This window comes from Panicum virgatum, chromosome 1K, assembly GCF_016808335.1.
Source record: "Panicum virgatum strain AP13 chromosome 1K, P.virgatum_v5, whole genome shotgun sequence".
Classification (NCBI taxonomy): Eukaryota; Viridiplantae; Streptophyta; class Magnoliopsida; order Poales; family Poaceae; genus Panicum; species Panicum virgatum.
In genome coordinates this window covers 19,097,280-19,123,203 of record NC_053136.1, presented here as the reverse complement: position 1 = coordinate 19,123,203, position 25,924 = coordinate 19,097,280, and the positions used below count along the sequence as shown (strand labels likewise).

Sequence of the window (25,924 nt, the reverse complement as noted above, 5' to 3'; positions counted from 1 at the left end):
CCCCTCGGTCCAAATCAAACCCCGGAACGGGACCTCCTCGCCGCAGTAAAGCTCCACGACCACGCCTCGTCCATCCCCATCGCCGCCGGGCGCCGCCGTCGTGGGCAGAGCCGCCGCCGGCCGCCGCCCGCCGCGGAACACCCTGCTCCGCCCCTCCCCGACTCCAATCCACCCCAGGGGTTCCCTTGCAATCTGTGTTTTTGATTTTCTAGATTTTTCAGTGAACTTGTAAATTCGTTTAAAAATCGTACAAAAATCATAAAAATGCAAACTCAACTGTTCTGGAATCCTAGCAAAGATATCTACAACTTTTGTTACATACACTTTTTCATTTGCTCAATAGTTTTTACTTCATTTAAAATACATAGAAAATGTACTTTATTTTAGATCTCAAGTTACAAGCATGAGTTGTTACCCATTTTTGGTCAGTGGGGTACATGTTAGATGTATAACCTGGTGTAGAAGTTTCATAGACTTTTGACATGACTAGCTATCTGTTTATTTAAATCTTGCTTTATGCCTTGTTTAAATTAGTTTGTTTGTACATACTGTTTCACTTGGTTTACTAAGCTCCAACTTTTACAGTGCCTTTAACTTGATATTTAGTTACTGCACAAAATTTTTGAGAAATTTTAGATAGGTGGAACCAGTCCAACTAATTAATAGTATAGATATTTACACTAAATCAAGAAAAATAGTTTCTTTGCATATGAAAACCTGATAATTTTTATAGGGGATAAGTTTGAGTTTATAACCATGTCGGTAAAATATGAGGCTCTGGAACTTGCTGTAACAGTCTGTAGAATTTAATTTTGATCCATGCAGCAATACATTGTGCTATTTTTCATGCCCTATAAAATGCTTTTTTAATTCTGAAAAATTTATGGAAAATTAATATTTAGGTATACAACTTTCAATTAAAATTTCATTACCAGTACTTGCATAGTTTGACCTGTAAAATTCATTTTTGTTTCCAGCAGTAGCTGTTTGTTTTATTTTTCGTGGTTAATAGACTGCATGAAATGGGCTGAAAATTTCACAGTAGGCAAGTTATTTAGATATGTGTCATACATAAAAATTTCAAACCCAGAATCTCTGTGTAACTTTATTTATGATAAGGACATGCTTAACCTAGTAATAAATAAGAGAAATCTTTCTTTTGCTGCATAGGGATAAAAGAGAAAACCCATCTGAGTTACTTTGTGAAGTCAGTATAATGATTATTACTCTATAAATGGTTGCCCACATAATGTAATAGAATATTTTATAAATCATCTTGAGTTGCGTTGGACTACAACTCTAAAATGAAGAATGGAATACATTGTTATCACTAAATTAACTCACGCATATGCATTTCATATAGATTCGACTACTCTCCCTGACGGTACGTACGAGTTGGTGCCGGAGTCCGAGAGTGAGCAGCGTGAAGCTCAAGTAAATCTAACTGAAGCTACTGAAGACCCGAACCCAGTTTCGGAAGAGCCCACAGCTAGTTACACTCAGGAAGGCAAGCCCCGGAGCATGTCCTACCTATTTTAATTTATGCAACTATTGTATTCCTGTTTATTGCGCATTTAAGTTGCAGGAATTGTTTGGAACCTTAGTTGCATGATCCTAGGTACCTATGCTTGAACACTAGTATGTGTAGGTCGCTAGTTGGCTATGCTAATGGTTCGGTAGAAGTCGAGTGATTTCCTGTCACTCGCGAGCTCATAGGAGTTGAATGCTTACTACACACTGCAATATAAGGTTTACGGGCGGGGTTGTTGTACTTGTGATACCCCGTCTGTTTAGTCAAAATGGATAAGGCCGCGGTGTGTGGTAGTGGTGGTTAAGCGTTTGAACGTACTAACCACATGCCGAGAATATGGTAATCGGTAAGCTTAAGTACCTGATGGAACCGGCCGTGGAACATACTCCCCACTGTCTGGTCTATGGTCACGCACGGGTGCAGGGTACCCTAGGACGGTGGGCCTGTTTCATGCCCGGGGAAAAAGGGGAAAAGTCGCGTGGGTGATTGCTTTCCCCATGCGTGTGTTTAGGTCTGCCTGGCCAGGTTAACAAATTCGATTCGAATCGTCCGTCTCTCACGGATATTGAGACTGCTTAACCCTTTTGCCACATAGAGTAAGAAGTGGAACAATGATGATGAGAAATATGGTTGAATGATGAAAAATAATTGCTTTCCACCATGTATGCTTTAGGATAGATGCTAATATAGAATGGTTAATCATAATAGAACTTGAAAGCTAAAATCGGAAAATAAGGACTTACTGCTTTTCGGCAAAGACAAACCCCTCAAGCCAAAAGCCTTGCATGTCTAGTTAGAGGGTTAGTTATATCCTAGTCGGGTAAGCCTTGCGGAGTATTAGTATACTCAGCCTTGCTTGTGGCTCCACTTTGTTTCAGGTGATACATTTGAAGATCAGATAGCTAGTTTGACTTGGCCGTGTGTTTTACCTCCTGGTTGGTCGGTGGAGTGGGATACGACTCCGGCCAACGATGGCAATGCCGAGTGATGTCATGTACGGGCTTCATCATGACATCATGTATCGTCGTTTAGAACTCGTTTTATTTCCGCTGCAATGAACTCTGAACTACTTTCAATTTGAACTTCAAGTACCTTTCGGAGATTTCGAACTTGGTTTGTAATAATTAAGTTAAGACCCTATAATGTAATGTATCTGTGAAATGTTGTACTCTCTGGACTCACCTTCGTGTGGGTTGCATGTAAGCTTTGGGTTCGATCGACGCTAAGGTGGATTCTTCGGGACTTTACCCGACAGCACTGCCGAATTACTCCGTTTGAAGTGCGTGTTAGTCGGGATTCTCTTTAAGATGATGGTTAGCGCACTTGAGCCGGATTAATTAGGGCGGTACTGCCACAGCTGGTATCAGAGCCGAACAAAGCGCACTCCCGAGAGTGCGACTAAATTTTAAAAGATTTACTTAAAACTTAACCACATAATCGCGTTTGGTAAATACGTTGGTTCGTTAAGGATTGTGTATAGTACGTAAAGCCCTAGGGATTGTTATGGGAGTTTTTAGGTGGCTATCTAACTTATGGTTTATTTATAACTGACTTCCAGCACATTCCTTCTGTACTTTAAATTCAGCACTTTACATTATGTAACGACGCACCTACGCTAAGGTAAGACGGTAAGAATCCTCAGTCAACTGAGAGAGTTTGACCTTCCCGTCGGTGATGCGAGCCGAACGCTGCCCTCAAGCAGTGGCTTACTTGAGGTGCTGCCAATATACCAACTCTCAGTTGGCTATATTGGGAGTAAAGTATACTCAGTCAGCTGAGAGAGTCTGACCCTCCCGTCGGTGATGCGAACCGAACGCTGCGCTCAAGCAGTGGCCTACTTGAGCTGCTGCCAATATACCGACCCTCAGTCGATTATATTGGGAGTAAAAGAAACCGTAAATACGTCACCTCGGTGGCGTATGAGCACTGTCCATGCAGTGTTGGACGCATGGATGCCGCTTCTATAGTGAGCGGTAATGTATGGGGACGCTTTCATGTGTGCTGGCATGAAAGGTTCAGTGAAAATTATATCTGTCAATTTTCTGCAGGTATACTAACCGCGATTACGTAAGTTAAGAACGGTTAGAACTCGGCTAGAAATATATATATAGGGAGAGACGTAAATGGTGTGTTTTCCTTGGGAGGACGATTAGGTCGTGCATGCATCATACTCATATAATTGAAAGCCACTGAAAGTAGATGTGGATTAGTCGGCAAGGTTAAGGTTTGCACGTGAGCACGGTTCATCTTCTCTCAATTAAGGTCTATCTAGAAATCTGTCATTTCTGCTATACCCTGGAAGATGAAATTATTTGACATGGTAGATGGCCCTAGCTGTAGAAGTGCCAGTGGAAAATTTTTCTCCAAACCTTGTCTACTTGCTGCTGTTTAAATTTGAAAAATTGTCGACTAGTATACAGTGGGGAAACACTAGAAACATTGACACCCTGTTTTTCTGTCAGCTTTGAACACCTGTGTTGCACGAATTTTTAGGCCTTCCTAGAGATGTTTTATGCAGAAGTGTTCAACACAAAACTTGTGCCGAATTTACTCACCGACCTTCTGTCAAAATTTGGTGATTTTAGGCTTAGTGGTTTGTTCTCAGCACTCAGTTTACTAGCACTCTGGTCCCTGAGAATTCAGGGCTGACAGCAAAGCAAAACCATAAGGATAAGACCATCTTAGGCTCTAATCTAGCTCTTGAGTTGACTAGAAAAGTTGTTCCTAAGAACCTAAGGAATGTTCCTGTAAATTTTGAGAATTTTTAGATCTCCGTGCTTTCAGTTATACTCGTTTTCGTGCACTATCCAAAATCTGTTTCAGCCATCACTCACTTGTGCATATCTATTTGTACAGATGGCTGCCCCTGCTCTCCTGGTGTTTGATGAGGATGGGCGTGCACACTCCGAGTGCACACACTGGCAGGGTTTTCCGTCCATTCTTTGGGAAGTGATGCGTGATGCCAGATATCCCAGTCCCCCGCGCTATGTGGGCGAAGAGTTCCATGAGATGGGAGTTGCGCGCTGTCGCGTGCGCATGACTCATGCTCCCCACCCTTTTCCAGATCACTGGGCTTCCTTGGAGCTGGAGGTAGTTGGACACCGTCTGGTTGATACTTGGGAAGTTGCAGCCATGACGGCACTCAACAAGTTTTGTGAAAAGAATTATGCAGTTGTCACACTAGCTCCTATTGGCCTCTTCCCAGCAGAGCAGCCCAATGACCCTAACTGGCTTAGTCGGGTCGGACACACTGGGTACCTTCAGCAGAACAGAGCTGCAGAGACTATATCCATGTCAGTGAAGTGCATGAATGCACTCTACCGCTTGCAGACTTTACAGGCCAAGGCCATGGCCCAGATCATTGCTTCTGCACAGACCAGCCATGAGATAGTGATTGCTAAGAATGAGCAGATCAGGGATCTTGATGCCCATGTTGGCCAACTTGAGGGTCTAATTGAGGAGCGTGATGTTCTCTTGGACAATAGGGATGCTGACTTTGCACTTCTTGAGCAGCAGTTCACCGCCCAGCAGGTTCAGCTAAATGCTGCCTTTGATCACATTGAGATGTTGGAGGCTCAGCAGGCCCAGCCTGAGGCCATGGAGGAGGAGCCCCAGGAGGTTCAAGGTATCTCAGGACTTGACACTACGTCTGGAGTGCCCCTGCCACCACTTCCGGGAGCTCACTCTCCAGTGAGGAGCGAGTCTTCCGTCAACAACCTGGACGACTTTTAGATGATGTCTTAAGTAGTCTTTCGCGCATGCTCCTCTATAGGGTAGCCTAACTTTGGATGGTGATGTAATAGGCTAACTAAGAGTGGAGTACCTCGCTTTTGTAAAGAAGTGCCACTTATATGTAAAAGTACCTTAATCGCTTAGGCCTTGGCTAAGAACTCGATGGATGGTTGTAATGGTTGATTTGCAGTGGAGACTATCGCTGCAGAAGCTTGTCTAAATTTTTATCCATGCTTCCTTGCATTTCTGGGCAGTGCGTTGAATACCAAAGTTGTTGTTAATTTCATGATCTGGCTGCTCATAAAATTTCAGCATCATTAGACTTGTGTGCCAAAAGTTATGGCCAGAACAGTGCACCTCGGCCTGCTGAAAAGCAGACTGGACAGAGCGGCACAAATTGTATTTTTCGCCCACCTTAACGGTCGATTTAGCTTTGGAGTTGAATACCAAAGTTGTAGTATGATGAATTATCTATCTGCTGTAAAAATTTGGGCGTATTTCGATGAACAGAGTACAAGTTATGAATTTTCTTGTAACAAACAGCGTTGCTGTCCCTATTGTTATCGTGCTCCTTTCAGTTCTACTTTTCAGCGCTTACCCTTCTGTTCTTGGGGAATGTCATATGTCATCCTACTAATGAGAGAATTTGCCATTCCAGATGGTAGGAGCGACACATGGCAACCCTGAGGGTTTTGGGGACGCGAATGGTAGCAGTTCGCAGCGACCGCCACCACCGCCACCCAACTTCGCGGAGTATCTGGCCGCCCAAACCGAGTTACTCCGTCAACTCGTCCAGGGACAGCAACAACAGCAACAACAGCGGGGTGGACCCAATGTTCATCAACCTCAAGCTGCTGGTTACCCGGAATTCGTGGCAACTCAGCCCCCTCTGTTCAACAAGACCGAAGAGCCACTGGATGCGGATGCTTGGATTCGCACAATTGAGTCCAAGTTTTCACTACTTCTGGCACCATGCTCAGAACAAAACAAGGCTCGCTTTGCCGCGCAACAGCTTCGCGGTTCGGCACGTCTTTGGTGGGATAACTACCTTGGCATGCTCCCAGCTGATCAAGTTGTCACTTGGGATGAATTCAAGGCTGCATTCAGGGGCCACCATATTCCAGAAGGACTCATGGACAGGAAGCTGAATGAGTTCCTGACTCTTACTCAAGGGACACGCACAGTTCTCCAATATGCCCAAGCTTTCAACAATCTCTGTCAGTATGCAGGCTATCATGCTGACACAGATGTTAAGAAGCGTGATCGTTTTCGTAGAGGTTTAAACACCAAGCTCAAGGAACGACTAAACCCCATTAGGGTAGACACATACAACGAGCTGGTTAATCTCGCACTCACTCAAGAAGATTGTATCATGGCTCACCGTGCTGAGAAAAAGAGGAAAGCGCCAGCTGGACCCTCTAGTGCGCAGCCACAGAGGTATCGCATAGTGCAGAATGTTGCTCCCCAGACTCCTCAGAAAGTCCCTCAGCCAGGGCGTTGGGTTATCAGGCCTCCACTGCAGCAGAGCGTTGCACGTTTCCCTGTTCCTCAGTTAACTGGCCCAAGGCCAACTGCTCCACCGCCAGCCCGTCCAAGTGAGGGAAATCGTTGTTTCAATTGTGGGAGCTCAACTCATTTCGCCCGTGAGTGCCCGCAACCCAAGCGACAAAACCAGGGCCAAAGCTTTAATCAGAACAACAAGAACAAGGGCAGAAGGCAAACAGTTCAGGTCAAGCAAGGGCGCATCAATTTCACCACTCTTGCAGAACTTCCAGAGGGCGCACCAGTGATGACGGGTACATTTTCTATCCACAACAAGCCTGCAGTTATATTATTTGATTCTGGTGCATCGCATAGTTTCATTGGTGCAAAATTTGGTGCAAAAGTGGGTTTGGATTTTATTCACACGAAAGGGTCATACATGATATCAACCCCAGGGGGTAAAATTGCTTCAAACCAAATAATACGACTTGTGCCAATCAAGTTGGGTAGCCTAATCATCAACACCGACCTTATACTCCTACCACTTGAGGGTATAGATATCATCTTGGGGATGAATTGGATGACTCAGCATGGGGTTATAATAGATATTCCCGCCAGAGCTGTTGAACTAAATTCACCAAAATACGGAGCCACTACTCTCTATTTACCCTTTCAAGAGTGTGTCAATTCTTGTGCATGAGCACATCCAACCTAGAAGAAATTCATGTGGTATGCGAGTACACCGATGTATTCCCGGATGACTTGCCGGGAATGCCACCAGATAGAGAGATTGAGTTTATTATCGAACTACAGCCAGGCACTGCCCCTATCTCAAAGAGGCCATATAGAATGCCACCCAAAGAGTTGGCCGAGTTAAAAATCCAACTTCAAGAGCTTCTGGACAAAGGTTTCATTCGCCCCAGTGCATCACCTTGGGGTTGTCCAGCTCTCTTTGTAAAGAAAAAGGATGATAGTTTGAGGTTATGTGTGGACTACCGACCTCTCAATGCGGTGACAATCAAAAACAAATATCCCCTTCCCCGCATTGATGTTCTCTTCGATCAACTGGCTGGAGCTAGAATTTTCTCAAAGATTGATCTTCGCTCCGGCTATCATCAGATCAAAATTCGTCCATGTGATATTCCTAAAACCGCCTTCTCCACACGGTATGGACTCTATGAGTATTTAGTCATGTCTTTTGGTCTCACAAATGCACCTGCCTACTTCATGTATCTCATGAACTCGGTATTCATGCCTGAGCTCGACAAGTTCGTCGTGGTTTTCATTGATGACATCCTTATTTATTCCAAGAATGAGGAAGACCATGCCAAGCACCTGCGCATTGTTCTCCAACGTCTTCGGGACCATCAGCTCTATGCTAAATTTTCTAAGTGTGAATTCTGGCTAGATAGTGTGAAATTCTTGGGCCACACTATTTCCCGCGAAGGCATAGCCGTGGATCCTAGCAAAGTACAGGAGGTGATGGACTGGAAACCTCCTAGCTCCGTCCATCAGATTCGCAGTTTTCTTGGTTTAGCCGGATATTATCGCCGATTCATTCCAGATTTCTCCAGAATTGCTAAGCCAATGACTGAACTATTGAAGAAAGGAGTAAAGTTTGTGTGGGATGAAAAATGTGAAAAGGCTTTCCACACCCTAAGGGAGCAGTTGACTACCGCACCTGTCCTAGCTCAACCTGATAATACCAAGTCCTTTGACGTATATTGTGACGCGTCGGGTACTGGTCTTGGTTGTGTGCTCATGCAAGACAATAGAGTTATTGCTTATGCGTCACGAGCTCTTCGACCCCATGAACAGAATTATCCTACTCACGACCTTGAATTAGCAGCTGTCATTCATGCTCTAAAGATATGGAGGCATTATCTTATGGGTACTCATTGCAATATCTACACCGATCACAAAAGTCTCAAATATATCTTCACTCAAGCTGACCTAAATATGAGACAAAGACGGTGGCTAGAATTAATTAAGGATTATGATCTTGAGGTGCACTATCACCCAGGCAAGGCTAATGTTGTAGCAGATGCACTAAGTCGCAAAGCTCATTGCCATTGCCTATCCGTGGAATCCTATTCAGAAACCCTCTGTCATGAGATGAGGAAGCTCCAGTTAGAAATGATTCCCCAAGGTACATTAAATCACATCTCAGTTGAACCAACTCTTCAGGATCAAATCATTATGGCTCAATTACATGATAAAGGTGTTGGGATCATCAAACAAAAACTCTCTCAAGGAGAAAGGAAGTATAAGTGTTTTCGTCAGGACCATAACGGAGTCCTATGGTTTGAAAGTCGTTTAGTTGTTCCGAAAAATCAAGATCTTCGGAAACAAATTCTCGACGAGGCACATCTTTCCAAATTTTCTATTCACCCGGGCAATACCAAGATGTATCAAGATCTTCGGCAAAATTTCTGGTGGACTAGGATGAAAAGAGAAATTGCTAAATATGTCTCGGAATGTGACACCTGCCAGAGAGTAAAAGCCAGCCACTTGAGAGTAGCCGGTTTGCTTCAACCTCTACCTATCCCGTCGTGGAAATGGGAAGACATAAGTATGGACTTCATTGTTGGATTACCCAACACATCCCAGAGGCATGATTCCATTTGGGTTATCGTGGATAGACTCACCAAGACGGCACATTTCATTTCGGTACATACTACTTACACTGCCAAGAAGTATGCCGAGATCTATCTCGATCGTATTGTTTGCTTGCATGGGGTACCCAAGACAATCATTTCTGATCGTGGGACCCAGTTCGTTGCACGCTTTTGGGAACAGTTGCAAGCATCTCTTGGGACAAAATTAATTCGAAGCTCAGCTTATCACCCCCAAACTGATGGACAAACTGAGAGGGTAAACCAAATCCTGGAAGACATGTTAAGAGCTTGTGTCATTCATTATGACAAGAGTTGGGACAAATGTCTAGCTCTAGCAGAGTTCTCATACAACAATAGTTATCAAGAGAGTTTGAAAATGGCACCATTTGAGGCCTTATATGGTCGACGGTGTCATACCCCTTTGAGCTGGTCGCAAGTCGGAGAACGAGTGGTATTTGGGCCCGATCTCGTAACAGAGGCAGAAGAGAAGGTGAGGGTAATACAAGAGAATTTAAGGGCCGCCCAGTCTAGGCAAAAGAGTTATTTTGATAAAAGGAGAGACCCTTTGCAATTTGAAGTGGGTAATCATGTCTATCTTCGAGTTTCGCCAACCAAGGGTGTACAAAGATTCGGAGTAAAGGGCAAATTAGCTCCCCGATATGTTGGCCCTTATGAAATCACTGAGATTTGTGGACCCGTGGCCTATAGACTACGACTTCCTCCTCGACTGGCAGGAGTACATGATGTTTTCCATGTTTCTCAACTCAAGAAATGTGTTCGAGTTCCCACCGAGATCATTGAACAAACAAAAATATTGGTAGAACCAGATCTCTCTTATGTCGAATACCCTATCAAGGTTCTGGATCAAAAGGAAAGGGTCACTCGAAGAAAAGCAGTTAGAATGTACAAGATTCAATGGAATCACCATACCGAAGAGGAAGCTACCTGGGAAACTGAAAGCTACCTAAATCAAAATTTCCCCGGTTTTCTGAATCCAACTGGAGGTACACCTCTTTCCTGCACTTAGCTTGCTTGTCTGAATCTTGGGACGAGATTCTTTTAAGGGGGGTAGGCTGTAACACCTCCGGTGTTTAGCACTACTTAAACAATGCCATTAACATCAAATGACATAGTGAACCCTGTTTTGGTGATCGCGTAAAAGCTGAATTTCCGTTTGAATAAACCAAAAAGTCAACTCTCACATGTTCGCTCAAATGAACTTTCGCCCAACATGAAAGTCGTAGAGTTTGACTAGTTAAACAACTTTCACGTTCAAAGTTTTTCAAGTTCTAACATGAAATTTTGAGTTAACCCCGAAAAACAAGCAGGATCAGTAAACATGAATTCAAATTTGAAACTTTCAAACCATCGCTCAATTGAATTTTTGCCTAAAAGGAAAGTTGTAGGAAATTTAATTTTGAACAACTTTCGTGTTCAAAATTTTTCGAGTTTCAATTGAAAATTTCGAGTTTTGGCCAAGTCAAACCGCTGACTTTTGTTTTCTCTCTCCACTCCCTTTCTCTCTCTTCTCTCTCTCGCTGACCCTCCCCTCTCTGCTCTGCGCGCGCGCGTAGGCAATCGAGCGCGTCGCGTGTGCCTCGCTGCGCCGCTGCCGCGCTCGCTGCCCTGCTGCCGCCCCGCACTGCCTCGCCACGCCGCTGACCCCCGCCCCACTCGAGTGCGCACGCTCCCGGACGCCGCTCGCTGCCGCGCCCTGCCCGTTGACGCGCTCGGCGACGCGCCGCCATCGTCGCCGTGGCGCCCAAACAGGCCAGCCGTGCCCTGCCGAGCCGCGGACCATGGCCAGCCTTCATTGCCGCTTGCTACCGACGCCACCAGCCTACTCGCTGCGCCCTGACCCGCCTTCAAGGCCGCCTGGCGAGCACGCCACCGCCAGGCCGCGCGCACGCCGCCGCTACCCTTCTTCTACTCCCTCCTCGTCCTGCCGAGCTCTCCCTCCCCCTTTCTTCGCCCAAGGGCGTTCCACCCTCACACTCAGCTCCCCTTCCTTTCCCAAGCCGAGCCAAGCCGCCCAAGTGCCAGAACACGCCGCCGCCCACGCCATTGCCGTCGCCGCTCGAGCTCGCCGTGGAGCCCCTACCCCGGTGCCCCTCGGTCCAAATCAAACCCCGGAACGGGACCTCCTCGCTGCAGTAAAGCTCCACGACCACGCCTCGTCCATCCCCATCGCCGCCGGGCGCCGCCGTCGTGGGCAGAGCCGCCGTCGGCCGCCGCCCGCCGCGGAACACCCTGCTCCGCCCCTCCCCGACTCCAATCCACCCCCGAGCTAGCTTCCTCAGGGCGCCGTGAAGCTCCCCGGCCTGCCCATGCCCCTCCTCCCGCGCCAGAGCGCCGCCGCCCGCTGCAGCCGCCGCCGCCGCTCCCTGGCCGCCGCCGCCGACCCTGCTCCGGCCTCCCCGTCGACCACATCACCCACCCCTAGGTAGAGCTCGGTGAGCTCTTACCCCTGGACCCCATCCCCGCCGCCGGCGAGCCTCCTCCTCGCCGGGAAACCTCCGCCGCCGCCTCCTCTGTCCCCAACTCCGACCAGGGACCCCGGCGCTATTAGTTTTAGTTGTCCAGGGGGTTTTGTGAAAATCCCAGGGGTTCCCTTGCAATCTGTGTTTTTGATTTTCTAGATTTTTTAGTGAACTTGTAAATTCGTTTAAAAATCGTACAAAAATCATAAAAATGCAAACTCAACTGTTCTGGAATCCTAGCAAAGATATCTACAACTTTTGTTACATACACTTTTTCATTTGCTCAATAGTTTTTACTTCATTTAAAATACAAAGAAAATGTACTTTATTTTAGATCTCAAGTTACAAGCATGAGTTGTTAGCCATTTTTGGTCAGTGGGGTACATGTTAGATGTATAACCCTGTGTAGAAGTTTCATAGACTTTTGACTTGACTAGCTATCTGTTTATTTAAATCTTGCTTTATGCCTTGTTTAAATTAGTTTGTTTGTACATACTGTTTAACTTGGTTTACTGAGCTCCAACTTTTACAGTGCCTTTAACTTGATATTTAGTTACTGTACAAAAATTTTGAGAAATTTTAGATAGGTGGAACCAGTCCAACTAATTAATAGTATAGATATTTACACTAAATCAAGAAAAATAGTTTCTTTTCATATAAAAATCTGATAATTTTTCTAGGGGATAAGTTTGAGTTTATAACCATGTCGGTAAAATATGAGGCTCTGGAACTTGCTGTAACAGTCTGTAGAATTTAATTTTGATCCATGCAGCAATACATTGTGCTATTTTTCATGCCCTAAAAAATGCTTGTTTAATTCTGAAAAATTTATGGCAAATTTATCTTCAGGTATACAACCCTCAGTTAAAATTTCATTACCAGTACTTGCATAATTTGACCTGTAAAATTCATTTTTGTTTCCAGCAGTAGCTGTTTGTTTTATTTTTCGTGGTTAATAGGCTGCATGAAATGGGCTGAAAATTTCACAGTAGGCAAGTTATTTAGATATGTGTCATACATAAAAATTTCAAACCCAGAATCTCTGTGTAACTTTATTTATGATAAGGACATGCTTAACCTAGTAATAAATAAGAGAAATCTTTCTTTTGCTGCATAGGGATAAAAGAGAAAACCCATCTGAGTTACTTTGTGAAGTCAGTATAATGATTATTACTCTATAAATGGTTGCCCACATAATGTAATAGAATATTTTATAAATCATCTTGAGTTGCGTTGGACTACAACTCTAAAATGAAGAATGGAATACATCGTTATCACTAAATTAACTCACGCATATGCATTTCATATAGATTCGACTACTCTCCCTGACGGTACGTACGAGTTGGTGCCGGAGTCCGAGAGTGAGCAGCGTGAAGCTCAAGTGAATCTAACTGAAGCTACTGAAGACCCGAACCCAGTTTCGGAAGAGCCCACAGCTAGTTACACTCAGGAAGGCAAGCCCCGGAGCATGTCCTACCTATTTTAATTTATGCAACTATTGTATTCCTGTTTATTGCGCATTTAAGTTGCAGGAATTGTTTGAAACCTTAGTTGCATGATCCTAGGTACCTATGCTTGAACACTAGTATGTGTAGGTCGCTAGTTGGCTATGCTAATGGTTCGGTAGAAGTCGAGTGATTTCCTGTCACTCGCGAGCTCATAGGAGTTGAATGCTTACTACACACTGCAATATAAGGTTTACGGGCGGGGTTGTTGTACTTGTGATACCCCGTCTGTTTAGTCAAAATGGATAAGGCCGCGGTGTGTGGTAGTGGTGGTTAAGCGTTTGAACATACTAACCACATGCCGAGAATATGGTAATCGGTAAGCTTAAGTACCTGATGGAACCGGCCGTGGAACATACTCCCCACTGTCTGGTCTATGGTCACGCACGGGTGCAGGGCACCCTAGGACGGTGGGCCTGTTTCATGCCCGGGGAAAAAGGGGAAAAGTCGCGTGTGTGATTGCTTTCCCCATGCGTGTGTTTAGGTCTGCCTGGCCAGGTTAACAAATTCGATTCGAATCGTCCGTCTCTCACGGATATTGAGACTGCTTAACCCTTTTGCCACATAGAGTAAGAAGTGGAACAATGATGATGAGAAATATGGTTGAATGATGAAAAATAATTGCTTTCCACCATGTATGCTTTAGGATAGATGCTAATATAGAATGGTTAATCATAATAGAACTTGAAAGCTAAAATCGAAAAATAAGGACTTACTGCTTTTCGGCAAAGACAAACCCCTCAAGCCAAAAGCCTTGCATGTCTAGTTAGAGGGTTAGTTATATCCTAGTCGGGTAAGCCTTGCGGAGTATTAGTATACTCAGCCTTGCTTGTGGCTCCACTTTGTTTCAGGTGATACATTTGAAGATCAGATAGCTAGTTTGACTTGGCCGTGTGTTTTACCTCCTGGTTGGTCGGTGGAGTGGGATACGACTCCGGCCAACGATGGCAATGCCGAGTGATGTCATGTACGGGCTTCATCATGACATCATGTATTGTCGTTTAGAACTCGTTTTATTTCCGCTGCAATGAACTCTGAACTACTTTCAATTTGAACTTCAAGTACCTTTCGGAGATTTCGAACTTGGTTTGTAATAATTAAGTTAAGACCCTGTAATGTAATGTATCTGTGAAATGTTGTACTCTCTGGACTCACCTTCGTGTGGGTTGCATGTAAGCTTTGGGTTCGATCGACGCTAAGGTGGATTCTTCGGGACTTTACCCGACAGCACTGCCGAATTACTCCGTTTGAAGTGCGTGTTAGCCGGGATTCTCTTTAAGATAATGGTTAGCGCACTTGAGCCGAATTAATTAGGGCGGTACTGTCACACTAGCACCCCACATCAGCCGATCTTTGTCCCTGAGTTTATCAATTGTTCTCGATTACTTCTTCTCCATTTAAATCTCGGGACGAGATTTCTTTAAGGGGGTAGGATTGTAACGCCCCGATATTTTGCCCGGGGTCACCAAAGCCAAATTGGCCACAGCACCGCCGAACGATGCGCGCATTCCGCGTGTCCCGCGTTGCTGCCGTGCCACCCCTTCCTTCTTCTGCTGCTGCTGCTTGCTCACTGCAATTTTTTCCTCCTCCCTCTGCTCGCGAGCGCTCCATGTGCATGCCATGGCCGTTGGTCCGCCCGACTTCTGCCAGTGCATGCCGCGGGCCGCCTCGCGCGCCTTCCACGACCCACCACGCCAGCGCCGTCGCGCGCTACCCGTACCTATGCGCCGGCCGAGCCATCCTGCGCCATACCGGCGTCCACACCGAGCCGCCGCTCAAGCCAGCGCCGACCCCCACCAACCCCCAAATCCGCTTGCCCTCGGCCCCCTGAAGCTTCCCAGCCCAACCATCGTCGCTCTCCCACGCCAGATCACCGCCGGAGCATGGCCGCCGCTGCCGCCGCTCACTGCTCCCGCTGCCGGCGCCTCTCCGGTCGCCCCCAACCCCAACCAAGCCCACCTACAGATAGTCCTCGTCGCCCTCATGCTCCTCCACCCCTCCCTCGCTGCCAGCAAGCCCTCCCATGGCCGGAATCGCCATTCCCCTTTCTCCCCTGCTTCAAAATTGCGACCAGGGACCTTGTGCGACAATTGAAACAAGTTCAGGGGCCTATCTGCACAACCGTAGACTCATATGAATAGTGCTACGAAGGGTTATTTTACAATAAATTGGCTAAAACTTTGAAAAATCATAGTAAATCATAGAAAAATCAGAAAAATGCAAACTAAAATTTGTTGGATTCCTTGTTCTAAGATCTACAACTTTCCTTACAGGTTGATCTTCAGTTTCTAAATAGTTTGTGCTCTAGTTTAAATATTAGTTTAAGTGACCGTAAACTTTGAAAATACATAGTAAATCATGGAAAAATCATAAAATAGAAAATAAAGATGTTTTGGAATCCTTGTGATTAGATCTATGCAATGAACCTATAATATGACATGGGTTGGTAGAAAAATATTGTCCTATAATTTTATTCATGCTTGTTAAGGATAAAATTTATATTTATAGTTACATTGCTCCGTTTGCTATGAAATTTTTATGGTAGGCTGTTCATGTGATACATATGTTGTGGCAAAGGTGTTAGATTTATTTGGTGCATGTGTACATGAGTTAATGATTTAATGTTGATGCTTTAATATTTCTTCTAGTAAAAATAAATCCCTATGGATAAAAATCATGAGACTTAGTTCAAGACTTTAATTATGTAACATATATCAGTTTTGCATCTTTACAGGATCATAGGAGCTATAAGTGTTATCCGGTGCATTTCATTCCTTTTTGCTTCAACGATGTTGTATTTAACAATAGTACTTTATAAAAGTATTAAAAATCATCCAAAATATAGGCTCTGTATTTATAATTAAAACCCCACTTTAGAGTAGTAGTATTTATTTTTGAACCAAAGCACCCGTCTTTATGAAATGTTTGCAAATTTTCTAGTTTGGCTTTGTAATTAAAATGACCGTTAAGTAGTAGTAAATATGACTTTATTTTAGTCTGACAAAATAAATAGTGCTATAGCTCAGAGCAATGTCTGTAAGTGCTGGTTTTAGATGATCATTTATTGATACATTTGTTTATAATAATTATGCTCTTTTTGAAGTGTGATTCATCTTTTCTTTAATATCAAATGATATATTGTATAGTGTGTTGCACTTTTATGAATGCTTTGCGCATTGTACTTTCATGCATTTATACATATGCATTATTGCACCTCATTTAGGTATAATAGATGAACCACGTGAAGGACGTGATATTGGAACCGAACACGAAGACGTTGTTTGGTGGACATATCCAGAAGAGGCATAGAACCAGGAGTACATGCTTGGACCAGAATACTCGCCAAGCGAGTGTCATCTAACAAACATTGACCTAGTGTTAATCCTAGGCAAGCCCCGGTGCACATCCTATTATGTGAAATTATGACACCTATATATGTATTTATTACTTGTGCATTACGTTTTCAGGAGTTGATTGGAACCCTAGTTGCATGATCCCTAGTTTTCCCTGAATTATACTAGCATGTATATGACGATATAAATGCTATGCTTAATACTTCTCGATAGAAGTCAAGTGACTTTTTGCACTCGCGAGATATAGGATACTTAGAAATCGAGTAATTTCCGGTTACTCGCAAGATATAGGTTATATACTTATATACAGTACCTGAGTTGTTGAAATTGACATGGAAATATGAGACCGGGCGGGGAATGATGATGATGTATAGGTATGGCAGCAGAACGGGGTTCCTGGGTGTCTTAGCCCCGTCCGAGTCGATTGAGGACCGTACCGTTGTTGGCCCTGCTGATCATGTTTGAATTGTAGTAACCGCATACCAGGAGTAGGAGGTAGTCGAAACCGGTAAGCCGAGTACTGCTTTGCTTCGAAAGTACAGGAACCCGCACCCAACTCCTAGGGCGAGTCGAGTGGCCGCGGAGAAAGGGGTCGCATATGTTTACTTTTGGTGGTCTCACATAGGGCTCGACTGACTATATGTCGTTGGGCTGGTTTCTGTAGTTCGAGGCGGGGAGGGGAAAGGTTGGTGCGTGGGGTCCAACGGGGCTTTTGCGTGCCGTGTTGGTTAGGTCCACCTTGCAAGGTTAAATCGGATCGATTCGCCGTCAGTCGCTCTCGGACATGAGCACCTTGATCTCCGAGTCACATCGTAGTAAAGAAATGAAACAAAACGAGTTGATAAATGCTGATGTTATCTAATTAATTATGTTTCCACCTTGGTTGCTATAGATATGGAAATCATAGATGTTTAGCCAATTTATTGTTATAATTTGGAGCTAAAATTTTGAAGTTAAGGATCTATTTTAGATGTTTTTTGCCAAAACAAATCCACCAGCCAAAAGTCTTGCATGTCTAGATAATGGGCTAAGTATACCCTTAGTCGGGTAAGTCTTGCTGAGTATTAGTATACTTAGGATTTGTTGTTTACTCTGTTTCAGGTATAGGAGCTAACCCGAATTCACATCGGTGGGCTCGATGTGACATCCTCACATCTTCGTAGTTATCGTTTTATTTCAATTTATTTCAATTGGTTTCTAATGAAAATCTTTCCCAGGTTAGGCTCTCTCTACCGCTGATATTATCTATTATGTGAATTTTAATTTGTAAAAGTCATTTTATAAATACTTTAATATTGTTTACTATTTTGTAAAATTGTATCATGTTGGTACCGTCTGCGCTCGCCGTCGCGCGAGACTTCTGGTGTGTTTCGATCGGCATGTGAGTTGAAAACAGACTGTCAAGTTACACTTAATTAAGCTAATACGCCTGATGCGTTCAAATGATGACCATTACGTTTAATTAATCCTTTTAACTTGGTGGTTCTGTCACAGCGGACGAGGCTGGTGGGGAACTCGAGGCGGAGGAGGATCTCGTCGAGGAGATCGTCGTCGCCGAGCACCGACGACGACGAGGCCGGGGCTGCCGTCGGCGTCGGCGGCTGAGTAGGCTGCGACCTCTTCACCCGAGCTTCCATTGCGGCCACGCAGCGCAGATCGGAGAAGAGAAGCACGGATCCAGTGGTTTTTTTTTTTTGGAGAGAAGCAGGCAAGCAACAGAGGCGACGAGCCGACGAGCAAGACGATGGCGGAACGGGAAAGGGGTGATTTTGGGAGCATGTGGATTCTCTGAGTTCAAAATTTTCTTGGATGACTTTTCAAAAGCTTGACTTAAAATTTTGGTATTCAGATCTAGAAAATGATGTCATTTTTCATTTCACAATACTATTATAAGTAGTCTCGTATGCACAAATTTTTGATTAAGATGAGTGATTAAATTTAGAGTAAAAAAATCAAACAACATATAATTTGGAACGAAGGGAGTACAATATAAGGCTCTGTTTGGAACCAAACTTTTTTCAGAAGTCCCTATCACATCAAAAGGAATCTTACTATTTTATAGTATTAAATAAAATCTGTTTATAAATATTTTATGACAGCTGAGTGCTTTTTCGCGAGACGAATCTAATGAGCCTAATTAATTCATAATTTGCTACAGTGATGCTACAGTAACCGTTCGCTAATCATAGATTAAGATACCTCATTAGATTCGTCTCGCAGTTTAGCCCCAGGGTTCTGCAGTTTGTTTTATAATTAACCTTTATTTAATATTTCTAAATACTAAAAAGTCCCTGGGACTTTTTTTAAGTCCCTGTTCCAAAACACCCCTAAGTGTTCATGCCAGTTATACCCGCAAAAAAATATCCGCCGGAGTTCTAAGAGCATCTCCAAGCGCATTTCTAAAATATACTCTCTAAATCATCATTTAGAGAGTCATTTAAGTAAAAATTGTTTTTTATATCTTTATGCTTTCCAACAGTTTTTCTATATCTTGTGCATAGTCTAGAGAGTTATTCTCGCTCTTCATCTTTGTCTAGCGAGAAATCCGGAATAGAGGATGTCTATATTTAGATATCCAATTGAAGAGCCCGTTGGATGATATTTTTAATTAAAATCTATATTTTTATAAATTAGGATAGATATAAAGAGTCTCTTGGAGATGGTCTAAGGATTTAAACACGAGTGTTCACATTTTCTCGTGGATAACAACTTCAATCACTTAATAGCTCTAATACCTCATAAACTAGCCTAGCATTTCATACCATTTCATAATAAACATGGCATAATAATCAATCTCGCTTTAATACGAGATACACAGCGCTCAACTAAGCATACGAGGCTAATGTTTATTTGCATACACATAAAATAGTGCTAAACGTTATTCCGACTGAAACAAGGTCCTTGCATGCAACAAATACTTTCAATGTACTCCTATTTTTGTGTGCCATTAGTACTCAAATCAGATAACTTGCTTGTTTAATATGCACTAATCTAACTATTGATAAAAGTCAATGTCATTTTAATTAAGAATGGTGCATTGAAAATGGCCAGAAGTAGTAACTGAATAGGAGAGATATAAGAATTCATCATGAATTGAACTCATTTTATGGGCACAATTGCTCACCACCTGGCTCTTTGCAGGCTTGAAAATAATATGCCATAAGAACATCTCTAGAGATTGCCTCAAAATAGAGCTGATTGTTAGATAGCTCAAATAGACATGTTCACAAGTATGCTTATGGAGATACAGACACAAACATCCATCCTACATTCCTACTATATCATACAAACAGACAAAGTAAATAAAGATACATTGCCTTCTCTACCTTAAAATCAGGTTTGCATCTCGACTTGGGAGATAAAATGGAGGAAGCCCCCTTGACAGTTTCTGAAGTCATGATCACTGGACAGCTCACTTAGAAAACTATAATGCTGTCATTCAGCTCCACTGTTATCGGTTCAGATCAATCTGCAACAGATCAAATGATTAATATGGTGCTCTCAACGAACCGTACCAGTCAGTCAAGAGTCGCTCAATTGAGAGTAAGACTCATCCAATTCCATTTGGCAAATGAAACAAAAAGGATGAGGAGTGAGTTATCGCATTTCTCAAACCAAATACATACCTATGTCAATTGCAATTAAGCCTTACACGAAATAATAATAAAATATACATGTCTCATATTTTTAGGTGGGATCAGAAATTATCTGGGTATTTTCCTCATCTCTAAATATAATTTCCTTCTTTCTCAATTTATTTTTCCTTCAATAAAAGTTTTGAAAGTGAAGAAGAGAGAAGCACAAGTATGTTGCTATGTGGGAGCTCGTTTTTAAATTATGGAATATATGAGGCTAGAAAGCAGCAGGTTTCTGTTTAAATATGATCCGGCGAGGGGGTCCGAGATATGTGGGGGCCCTTATGCGGCTGGAATAGGAGACGAGATGAGATTGGAGATTTCTCATGTGTATAGGATGGCATTGTTTTTTGGGGCAGGGAAATGCAAAGTGTGGGCCACAAATCAGAAAATGCTATATTTTGAATTTTTTTTTGAATTCTTCAAATGCTAATATAATAGCACGGAAGGAGCAGTACTGTGAAACTTGTTCTAATTTTACCGAGGTCAGCTGAGTTAGAGGGTGACTCACTCGATGCCACCGGTTTTGAAAACGTTCGAGTTCACGAATTTTTGGGAGTCCAGCTAAGCCGTCCAACGGTCCAACCCAAGAGGCCAAGAGGCGTCCAAAGTCTCCCTCACGCATCCTCCTGACCTCCTCCATCTCAAAAAAAGAAAAAAGAAAACCTCCTCCCGCATCTGATATTCTGATCCATTCCCATTCTCCATTCCAAACCCTAGCGGCGAGCCATGGCCCCCCGCAAGCGCCGCGCGCCATCGCCTCCGCCTCCTCCGCCGCTGCCGCAGGAGGAGCAGGAGTCCTCCGAGGAATCGGGCTCCGAGGAGTTGGTGCCTCCGAGCCCCCCCGGGCGGCGTATGCCCCCTCCCGCCGCCGCGGCTGCGGCCGCCGACTTGTCCGAGGGTTCCGATTCCGACTCCGACACCGACGCGCAGGCCTTCCAGCTCCAGGTGCACCGCTCCCCCACCAAGCAGCCGCCGCCGCACCAGGATCCCCAGCCCGAATCCGACGGCGACGGCGACGACGAGGAGGTCCCGGCGTCGGAGTCGGAGCCTGAGAACCCGGAGCCAGTGGTTCAGAAGGCGGCGGCTGCGGCGGCGGCCGGGAAGTCCAAGGCGGAGCAGGAGAGGAAGAGGCCGCCGGCGGATCCTGCTCCGTCCGGCAAGGCGAAGAAGGCCAAGGCCGGGGCTGAGAAGGCGGCTGCTGCTGCGGCGGCTGAGGCCACCCCGCCCAGCAAGGCGAAGAAGGGCAAGGCCCAGCCGGATAAGGTGGCGCCTGAGGCCATTCCAGCTGGCAAGGCGAAGAAGGTCAAGGCCGAGCCAGAGAAGGCCGCGCCTGAGGCCATTCCAGCCGGCAAGGGGAAGAAAGGCAAGGCTGAGCCAGAGAAGGCGGCACCAGAGGCCACTCCAGCCAGCAAGGGGAAGAAGGGTGGAGCAAAGCCGGAGAAGCCAGTGGCTCTGGATACCTCGCCGTCCAGCAGCAAGTCTGAGAAGCCTGCACGCAACCAGCGGCATTGGGGGAAAAATGATGAGATGAAGATATTGGAGGTCCTTGCGGCGCATGTCAAGAGCGAGGGCACACTGCCAAAGACAGATTTCATCATTTCTACTATTGGTGACCGCCTAGATAGGAAGAACTGCACCTACACAGATATGTATGAGAAGGTACGACAGCTCAAGGGGCGGTATGAGAAAGCAGTGAGCACAGGCATTGTGCCAAGTAAAGAAGATGAGCTCCAGATGTATGAACTCTCGGAAGCAGTCTGGGGAGAGAAGACGATGGCGCTGTGACGAAGAGTAAGAAGGGTCATGCTAACAAACAGAAAATAGATGGATATTCAAAGGGTGGCGCACCAAAGGAGGCTGCCGCCAGTACTTCCAATCAAGATGGTGATTCTCAGAAAGTAAGTAAGAAGGGGCAGGGCAGCAAGGTGAAAACAGAGAGAGATTTGAAGAGCAGGTTGTCAAAAGAGGCCACCACCACTGGTCAGCCGAGCAAGAATAAGAAGCGGGAAAATCATAATGAGGAATTAGACAAAGATGCAAAGAGTGACGTGTTGAAGGATGCTACCACTAATGGCACTCAAAATGGCAGTAATTTGGCCAAGGGCAAGAGGAAGAAGACTGACAAAGGGAAGATGGACATTGATAGGGATAGTCTTATGCCAAAGGAAGCCACAGCTCCAAATCAGAATGGTAGCACTTCGACTAAGAATAAGGAAGGGAAAACTCATGATGAGGAAATAAAAAGAGATGCTAATGTGCAAGGTATGCGTAGGGGTTTTGATGAGTTGCAGTCACAGTATTCTAACCTTGCTGCCTATGTGGCGGAGATTGAAGCCCGAAATCCATGTGGGGAGACTCTGAAGAGAGCATTTGAGTTCATTGGTGATGAGAAGGCACAATCTTTGGAATCCAAGGTCAAGAAGCAACGAGTAAATGAGGCAAAGGTGCTGATCCGTCGAGCAGATGTAAAGAAGGACGTTCTTAATATGTTGATGAGTTTGGTGGACTGAACTTATATGGCGTTATCAAGTCTTTTGTTGGTATGCCATTCTTCTTACTGGATTTATTTTGTTTCCTTTTGATATCAGGTCCTAGAATTGAATTTCAATTCTGAAACAGTTTCTGAAATGTCTCTAATTTTCTGTGCTAAATAAATATGACAGCAATAAAAATTTGATCCGAGTTCAGAATGTCAGTATAAATTGTATATCAACATGGGACCTGCAGATTGTGTGGGCGTTTGATTGAGCATGTGTCAAGTTGCACTTTTCAGGGGATAGCGGGACAGTTTTTTCGCTGATGATATAAGAGACACAAGATTGATGTAGCATCTCCTGAAACAAAATCCACAAAATTGATATATCATCACATGATTCTGGTCTTGTTAAAATATCTAGTTTCACTTTTAGTCTAGGCTAGCACATATTTTTCTTTAGGTATAACTTTGAAAATTTGTAGGAAGTTCTACTATGTTAAACCCTAAACCCTAAATTATCAGTTTAGAGTAATTCATTCTTTACAATAATTATTTTTTATAGTCCCCTTAAAATGCTGTAGCAATAGATGAAATTTGCAAACTGTGATTCTTGTGATTTAGATTTTCATTTAATTGCACCAACATTTCTAGTATAAACGTTTGAGCATATGTATTGCCTTGAAAGTAGCTTGTATGATAGTGATTGGTTCAATGAGTTTACTGCCTCTCAAATATTGGACGGTTCCAGTAAGGTTACTGAGACATATCATTTAGTTTACTGAGACATAACAAGACAGTTGATTTTGTTGAAAAGAGCTGATTTCCCAAATGCACTACACTTGATAAGTTTGGTATGAGCATGGGGGTCGAAGGATGAGAAGTTTTAGCTCAGAGTAATTGTAACTAAAATTGACATGAACCTAATTTTGAGGTTCAGCACAGATATATGTTCTGAGCTGCATAAACCAAGTTGTTGCTGGCAACCTGGGGTTTTAACATGATTTACAAACTTAATACATACTTTTTGAGTTTTGATATCTGTGCAACTGTGTGCCTTGTTAGTTGAGGATGATAAACAGCTTAAGCTGTGCCTGTTTGGAGAATTGGACCACCTTTGGGTCTACTCAAAAAAGTAATCCAACTCAATATTGGGGCTGAATGTTATTCAACCATGCCTGCTACTATGGTCATATGTAGAGCTGTTTTAGAGGTGTCAACAAAATCTGACCATGCACACTTGGATACACTTGAACATTTTATTTGCGTGCAACAGTGCATGTCTGTTCTGTTGTCAATTTGTATCTTCATCTATTGTGTTATTTTAATTAAAATTGTGATATCAATGGTTGATGCACTTCATGAGCCCTGTTTATTGTTCATAATCAGATGACTGGATAGAAGATTCAGGCTGCAAGAGGTGATTTAGTATTAGTTTAAGGGATGAGATTCAGGGTGTTCAACAGGTGGCCATATTTCTGTACTTATGAGCTATTATCATGTTAGTGAGTGCTAGTGATGAGATGATTGTATTTGCTCCAAGCTATGGCTTAAACTGTTGGTTCTGCTAGTGTTTGAGACATTATGTCATAGCATTTTGTTTTGGCAGGTGTACTTAATGGGATGGTAAATTTTTGTCAAGGTTTGACTTAAAATTGTCTTTGTTAGGCCGTAAAGTCCCCATGATTCCTAGTAGTAGCTCTTTTTTTGTTGCAGTCTCACCAGTATGATTTTCCATTTTCAATGCAAGCTGTAATCTGTGATCCAAGGTTGGTTTCTCCTGTAGTTTCTTTAAACTTTGCAGACCAGTTAATCTGTGATCCAAGGGTCTGTAGTTTCTTTAAAATTTGCAGACCAGTTTGCTTTAATAGATCTGTGCGATTATCATTGATCTGTCTTGTATGGCATTGCCTTGTGAATCAGGTTGATTTGTAGCCATACCTTGAACTCTGAAGGCTCTCGCATGTCATAAGCCATGTCATAAGCCGAGATATTTCTGGTCTGTCATCTATGCACGCCACTTTACATTATCGTCGTCCCATTACCGACATGCATGTCCTGTTCTTCTTTGTGGTAGGTTTACTTGGTACTGGAGATCCAAATTCATAGCAATATGTGATTCATGTTCGCTGATGTGGGGAGCTGAATCTTCCACCCATCCATGCCTTGTTCAGATGGAATGGAAAAAGGGATCAGATCAAATATCTGGGATCCTGATAACCTGAAGTCATCAGGTATGAAGACATGACTGAACAGCTGAATTACCTATGCATCAATGAACATCCACACCCTATGGATGTTGACGATGGGGTTCGCGGATACTCTTCTTCAAGAAATGTAGGAACCATAAAGAGTTCTGAGTGTAGGTAAAACTATGAAGAGAGAAGGAATTCTATACCTAGGTTTCTTGATCAGGGCCCTGTTTAGTTTTCAAAAAAATCTTTACAGTATCTGTCACATTGAATGTTCGGATACATGTATGTAGCATTAAATGCAGTTGAAAAAAATAATTAATTACACAGTTTAACTGATTAGCACGAGATGAATCTTTTAAGCCTAATTAGTTTATATTGAACATTATTTATCATGTAACAACGAAATGTGCTCCAGTACCAAAAACTAACAATTTTTCACCAACTAAACAGGGTCTAAGCGTCAGATCTTGCAGCTTGCATTTTTAACTTGCAAGTTGGCATCAACGTCCAGGAAGCTTTGCCATGGCATCATGTGCGGCACCAAGGTCCAAGAGCTAACCTTGCCCTGTATGGCAGATGACTGATGTCTTTTGCTGTGTTGGAATATCTCGTGGATTTATGGCGTGAGGTGTTGCTCAAATTTATTTTGGGCTCCGTAGGTTTAACTTTCAGGTAGGTGGTTGAGCTAATTTTTGTGCGGCAGGTATGAACTGTTAGATGCAGATACACCCTAGTGTATTTTCTCACTAGTGTAGGGTGCTATTTGCACTTTGTACAGAACCATACATCTAGCCCCCGTGGGCATGGTTATACATTTGAGTTGCCATTGGCATTCATAACATGAACATTGGTGCAGCTATCACTGTTCATGCTTTGTCTGAAAGCAAACCAAAATATTGGCATTTGAATTCTGTTAT

At 43.8% G+C, this 25,924-nt stretch overlaps 1 pseudogene across 1 annotated transcript; it reads left to right on the top strand.

Moving 5' to 3' along the window:
* The first annotated feature begins 20,981 nt into the window (after positions 1-20,981).
* LOC120698475 lies at positions 20,982-25,846 on the top strand (annotated as a pseudogene). Its single transcript, XR_005684867.1, has 3 exons — positions 20,982-22,879; positions 24,202-25,046; positions 25,458-25,846. The product of XR_005684867.1 is annotated as a nucleolar protein dao-5-like (transcript).
* Positions 25,847-25,924: the final 78 nt, after the last annotated feature.